The sequence below is a fragment of the Triticum urartu genome, chromosome 7, assembly GCF_003073215.2.
Source record: "Triticum urartu cultivar G1812 chromosome 7, Tu2.1, whole genome shotgun sequence".
Taxonomy (NCBI): domain Eukaryota; kingdom Viridiplantae; phylum Streptophyta; class Magnoliopsida; order Poales; family Poaceae; genus Triticum; species Triticum urartu.
Window position 1 is genome coordinate 1,920,661 of NC_053028.1, and position 7,337 is coordinate 1,927,997.

A 7,337-nucleotide genomic window follows, 5' to 3' on the forward strand; every position below is an offset into this window, starting at 1 on the left:
GTAAAAAAATATTCCCTCTCGGTGTATATTGATATAGATGGACTGTTTCGATGGTGTGCATGTCTTTGGAATAGAGTAGTAGCGTGGGTCTGCTTGACTATAAGGAACTATTTATCCGCATATATAGCTTTCTCTGCTACTCCTTCCAGGGATCGGTATGCAGTGCATGTGTCCGTAGACATGACAGCTTGTCCATGGAAGTTCAACTACGGCGACCATCACGTTTCATCTCGCGATTCCTACGACGGCTCTCCAACCCACGGCACCACGCCCCCCGACGTGCGCCTCACCCCTCTCGGTCGCCTCGCCCCTCTGCCTTTGTGTGCATGACATGTGGGCCACCTAAAATGCGGCGGGCATCAAGTTTCTACCACAGCCACACGCGATTCCCACGACGCTACTCGAACCCATGACACCACACGTCCCTCGACTTGCGGCTCACCCCTCTTGGCCCCACCGCCCCTCTGCCTTCGGGAGCATTACATGTGGACCAGTCACCTATCGGGTCCACATGCTATTGACTCAAAGGTAGGTGTAGTAAGGCGCTGAAGCTCAGTCCCGACGGCCCTGAGAGGGAAATGTAACTCTGGTTTGTGGTGCTCCCGCAGCACGAACTCGTGCCAAACTCGAGATTTGTTTCTTTACTATACATGCACGCAACGATTTAATGGACATTGTAATCTCAACATGTGATGGGGAGCTCTAAATTTGAATTTGAAACTTATAAAACGAAAATATTCAAAACAAATAAACTGGGAGAGAGGGAGTATATCGTAGGATGTGTCCCATACAAAATAAGTCCCCTGGTTTGTCACTGCGAAGATGCGGTTAGAAAGGAGCACAACGTCTTCCTACTCGTACGGCAACAAATTGGCCGCAGACAGCATGGTTCGCCTTTGACCGCCATGTGCAAGGTTCGTGCTATCTTATTCAATCTCACCGTGGTTCCATCGTACCAATTCATGTTGTGGCCCGTTGCATGGATGATCCCAATGTTGGACAAAGGTTCTATGGGAACGGTGTCACGTTGTAAATGTTGTGCAAATTGATGTTGGTACCCTCCCGTACATATGCAAGCCAATCTCCACTCGCACCGAGCCTAACCTGTGAAACAGTGGGCAGGGGGAGAATTAGGAAATGGACACGGAAGTAGTCTTTAGAATGCATTTACTACGTGATCAAACTCATCTTACCTGCTCATCGGAGGAAATCTGAGTGCCCCTCAACGTCGGCATCTCAAGGGGCGTCAACTTGCAACTACGGCCACGCCGCGCTGGAGAGACCCCCAAGGAAACATCCTCGTGCGTTCCACGGAACATCAAGATGCATTTGTATGAGTAGTTTATCTTGTGAGAGAAAAGGATGAATGAGGGAAGGCCTCTAGAGATAGAGATGGACACTACTACTACCAATGTGCTGTTGGGGAACGTTGCAGAAAACAAAAATTTTCCTACGGTTTCACCAAGATCCATCTAGGAGTTCATCTAGCAACGAGTGATCGGATTGCATTTACATACCTTTGTAGATCACGCGCAGAAGCGTTCAAAGAACGGGGATGAGGAAGGCGTACTCGATGTGATCCAAATCACCGGAGATCCTAGCGCCGAACGGACGGCACCTCCGCGATCAACACACGTACGGTCAGCGTAACGTCTCCTTCTTCTTGATCCAGCAAGAGGGAAGGAGAGGTTGAGGAAGATGGCTCCAGCAGCAGCACGGCGACGTGGTGGTGGTGGAGCTGCAGTACTCCGGCAGGGCTTCGCCAAGCACTATGGAGGAGGAGGATGTGTTGGAGAGGGAGAGGGAGGCACCAAAGATGTGTTATGAGAGGACCTCCTTTCCCCACTATATATAGGGAGTCCAAGGGGGGGGGGCGGCCCTAGGAGATCCAATCTCCTAGGGGGCGGCGGCCAAGGGAGGAATCCCTCCCCCCAAGGCACCTAGGAGGTGCCTTCCCCCTTTGGGACTCTTCCCTTCTTGAACCCTAGGCGCATGGGCCTCTTGGGGCTGGTGCCCTTGGCCCATATAGGCCAAGGCGCACCCCCTACAGCCCATGTGGCCCCCCGGGGCAGGTGGCCCCACCCGGTGGACCCCCGGGACCCTTCCGGTGGCCCCGGTACAATACCGGTGACCCCGAAACTTGTCCCGATGCCCGAAATAGCACTTCCTATATATAATTCTTTACCTCCGGACCATTCCGGAACTCCTCGTGACGTCTGGGATCTCATCCGGGACTCCGAACAACATTTGGGTTACTGCATATACATATCCCTACAACCCTAGCGTCACCGAACCTTAAGTGTGTAGACCCTACGGGTTCGGGAGACATGTAGACATGACCGAGACGACTCTCCGGTCAATAACCAACAGCGGGATCTGGATACCCATGTTGGCTCCCACATGCTCCTCGATGATCTCATCGGATGAACCACGATGTCGAGGATTCAAGCAACCCCGTATACAATTCCCTTCGTCAATCGGTACGTTACTTGCCCGAGATTCGATCGTCGGTATCCCAATACCTCGTTCAATCTCGTTGCCGGCAAGTCACTTTACTCGTACCGTAGTGCATGATCCCGAGACCAGACACTTGGTCACTTTGAGCTCAGTATGATGATGCATTACTGAGTGGGCCCAGTGATACCTCTCCGTCATACGGAGTGACAAATCCCAGTCTTGATCTGTGTCAACCCAACAGACACTTTCGGAGATACCCGTAGTATACCTTTATAGTCACCCAGTTACGTTGTGATGTTTGGTACACCCAAAGCACTCCTACGGTATCCGGGAGTTACACGATCTCATGGTCTAAGGAAAAGATACTTGACATTGGAAAAACTATAGCAAACGAACTATACGATCTTATGCTATGTTTAGGATTGGGTCTTGTCCATCACATCATTCTCCTAATGATGTGATCTCGTTATCAATGACATCCAATGCCCATAGTCAGGAAACCATGACTATCTGTTGATCAACGAGCTAGTCAACTAGAGGCTTACTAGGGACATGTTGGTGTCTATTATTCACACATGTATTACGAATTCCGGATAACACAATTATAGCATGAATAAAGACAATTATCATGAACAAGGAAATATAATAATAATGTTTTTATTATTGCCTCTAGGGCATATTTCCAACAGTCTCCCACTTGCACTAGAGTCAATAATCTAGTTACATTGTGATGAATCGAACACCCATGGAATTCTGGTGTTGATCATGTTTTGCTCTAGGGAGAGGTATAGTCAACGGATCTGCTACATTCAGGTCCGTATGTACTTTACAAATATCTATGTCTCCATCTTGAACATTTTCACGAATGGAGTTGAAGTGACGCTTGATGTGCCTTGTCTTCTTGTGAAACCTGGGCTCCTTGGCAAGAGCAATAGCTCCAGTGTTGTCACAGAAGAGCTTGATCGGCCCCGATGCATTGGGTATGACTCCTAGGTCGGTGATGAACTCCTTCACCCAAATTGCTTCATGTGCTGCCTCCGAGGCTGCCATGTACTCTGCTTCACATGTAGATCCCGCCACGACGCTCTGCTTGCAACTGCACCAGCTTAATGCCCCACCATTCAAAATATACACGTATCCGGTTTGTGACTTAGAGTCATCCAGATCTGTGTCGAAGCTAGCGTCGACGTAACCTTTTACGACGAGCTCTTCGTCACCTCCATAAACGAGAAACATTTCCTTAGTACTTTTCAGTTACTTCAGGATATTCTTGACCGCTGTCCAGTGTTCCTTGCCGGGATTACTTTGGTACCTTCCTACCAAACTTACGGCAAGGTTTACATCAGGTCTGGTACACAGCATGGCATACATAATAGAACCTATGGCTGAGGCATAGGGGATGACACTCATCTCTTCTATATCTTCTGCCGTTGTCGGACATTGAGCTGAGCTCAATTTCACACCTTGCAACACAGGCAAGAACCCCTTCTTAGACTGATCCATATTGAACTTCTTCAATATCTTATCAAGGTATGTGCTTTGTGAAAGACCTATGAGGCGTCTTGATCTATCTCTGTAGATCTTGATGCCTAATATATAAGAAGCTTCTCCAAGGTCCTTCATTGAAAAACTTTTATTCAAGTAGGCCTTAATGCTGTCCAAGAGTTCTATATCATTTCCCATCAAAAGTATGTCATCTACATATAATATGAGAAATGCTACAGAGCTCTCACTCACTTTCTTGTAAACACAGGCTTCTCCATAAGTCTGTGTAAACCCAAACGCTTTGATCATCTCATCAAAGCGAATGTTCCAACTCCGAGATGCTTGCACCAGCCCATAAATCGAGCATTGGAGCTTGCACACCTTGTCAGCATTCTTAGGACCGACAAAACCTTCCGGCTGCATCATATACAATTCTTCCTTAAGGAAACCATTAAGGAATGCCGTTTTCACATCCATTTGCCATATTTCATAATCGTAGAAAGCGGCAATTGCTAACATGATTCGGACGGACTTTAGCTTCGCTACCGGGTGAGAAAGTCTCATCGTAGTCAACCCCTTGAACTTGTCGATAACCCTTAGCGACAAGCCGAGCTTTATAGATGGTCACGTTACCATCCGCGTCTGTCTTCTTCTTAAAGATCCATTTATTTTCAATGGCTAGCCGCTCAACGGGCAAGTCAGTCAAAGTCCATACTTCATTTTCATACATGGATCCTATCTCGGATTTCATGGCTTCTAGCCATTTGTCAGAATCCGGGCCCGCCATCGCTTCTTCATAGTTCGAAGGTTCACCGTTGTCTAACAACATGATTTCCAAGACAGGGTTGCCGTACCACTCTGGTGCGGAACGTGTCCTTGTGGACCTTCGAATTTCAGTAGGAGCTTGATCAGAAGTATCTTGATCGTCATCATTAACTTCCTCTATAGTCGGTGCAGGCACCACAGGAACATTTTCTTGAGTTGCGCCATTTTCCGGTTCAAGAGGTAATACTTCATCAAGTTCTACTTTCCTCCCACTTACTTCTTTCGAGAGAAACTCTTTCTCTAGAAAGGACCCATTCTTGGCAACAAAGATCTTGCCTTCGGATCTGAGGTAGAAGGTATACCCAATAGTTTCTTTAGGGTATCCTATGAAGACGCATTTTTTCGACTTGGGTTCGAGCTTTTCAGGTTGAAGTTTTCTGACATAAGCATCGCATCCCCAAACCTATAGAAACGACGGCTTAGGTTTCTTCCCAAACCATAATTCATACGGTGTCGTCTCAACAGATTTCGAAGGAGCCCTATTTGAAGTGAATGCGGCAGTCTCTAAAGCATACCCCCAAAAAGATAACGGTAAACCGGTAAGAGACATCATAGATCGCACCATATCTAATAGAGTGCGATTACGACGTTTGGACACACCATTACGCTGAGGTGTTCCAGGCGGCGTGAGTTGTGAAACTATTCCCCATTTTCTTAAGTGTGTGCCAAACTAATGACTCAAGTATTCTCCTCCACGATCTGATCGCAGGAACTTGATTTTCCTGTCACGTTGATTCTCAACCTCACTCTGAAATTCCTTGAACTTTTCAAAGGTCTCAGACTTGTGTTTCATTAAATAGATATACCCATATCTACTCAAGTCATCAGTGAGGGTGAGAACATAACGATAGCCACCGCGAGCCTCAACACTCATTGGACCGCACACATCAGTATGTATGATTTCCAATAAGTTGGTTGCTCGCTCCATTGTTCCTGAGAACGGAGTCTTGGTCATTTTACCCATGAGGCATGGTTCGCACGTGTCAAATGATTCATAATCAAGAGACTCTAAAAGTCCATCTGCATGGAGCTTCTTCATGCGTTTGACACCTATGTGACCAAGGCGGCAGTGCCACAAGTATGTGGGACTATCATTATCAACCTTACTTCTTTTGGTACTCACACTATGAATATGTGTAGCATTACGCTCGAGATTCATTAAGAATAAACCATTCACCATCAGAGCATGATCATAAAACATATCTCTCATATAAATAGAACAACCATTATTCTCGGATTTAAATGAGTAGCCATCTCGAATTAAACGAGATCTTGATACAATGTTCATGCTCAAACTTGGCACTAAATAACAATTATTGAGGTTTAAAACTAATCCCGTATGTAAATGAAGAGGCAGCGTGCCGACGGCGATCACATCGACCTTGGAACCATTCCCGACTCGCATCGTCACCTCGTCCTTCGCCAGTCTCCGCTTATTCCGCAGCTCCTGCTTTGAGTTACAAATGTGAGCAACTGCACCGGTATCAAATACCCAGGAGCTACTACGAGTACTGGTAAGGTACACATCAATTACATGTATATCACATATACCTTTTGTTTTGCCGGCCTTCTTGTCCGCTAAGTATTTGGGGCAGTTCCGCTTCCAGTGACCACTTTCCTTGCAATAAAAGCACTCAGTCTCGGGCTTGGGTCCATTCTTTGGCTTCTTCCCGGCAGCTTGCTTGCCGGGCGTGGCAACTCCCTTGCCGTCTTTCTTGAAGGTTTTCTTACCCTTGCCTTTCTTGAACTTAGAGGTTTTATTCACCATCAACACTTGATGTTCCTTTTTGACTTCTACCTCTGCTGATTTCAGCATTGCAAATACTTCAGGAATGGTCTTTTCCATCCCCTGCATATTGAAGTTCATCACAAAGCTCTTGTAGCTCGGTGGAAGCGACTGAAGGATTCTGTCAATGACCGTGTCATCCGGGAGATTAACTCCCAGCTGAGTCAAGCGGTTATGTAACCCGGACATTGTGAGTATGTGCTCACTGACAGAATTATTTTCCTCCATCTTACAGCTGAAGAATTTGTCGGAGATTTCATATATCTCGACCCGAGCATGAGCTTGGAAAACCATTTTCAGCTCTTCGAACATCTCATATGCTCCGTGTCTCTCAAAACGCTTTTGGAGCCCCGGCTCTAAGCTGTAAAGCATGCCGCACTGAACGAGGGAGTAGTCATCGGTACGTGCCTGCCAAGCGTTCATAATGTCTTGTTCTGCAGGGAGAACAGGTGCGTCACCCAGCGGTGCTTGTAGGACATAATATTTCTTGGCAGCTATGAGGATGATCCTCAGGTTCCGGACCCAGTCCGTGTAGTTGCTGCCATCGTCTTTCAGCTTGGTTTTCTCTAGGAACGCGTTGAAGTTGAGGACTACGTTGGCCATATGATCTACAAGACATATTGTAAAGATTTTAGACTAAGTTCATGATAATTAAGTTCATCTAATGAAATTATTCAATGAACTCCCACTTAGATAGACATCCCTCCAGTCATCTAAGTATAACATGATCCGAGTTAACTAGGCCGTGTCCGATCATCATGTTGATCGTATCTTCTATACGACT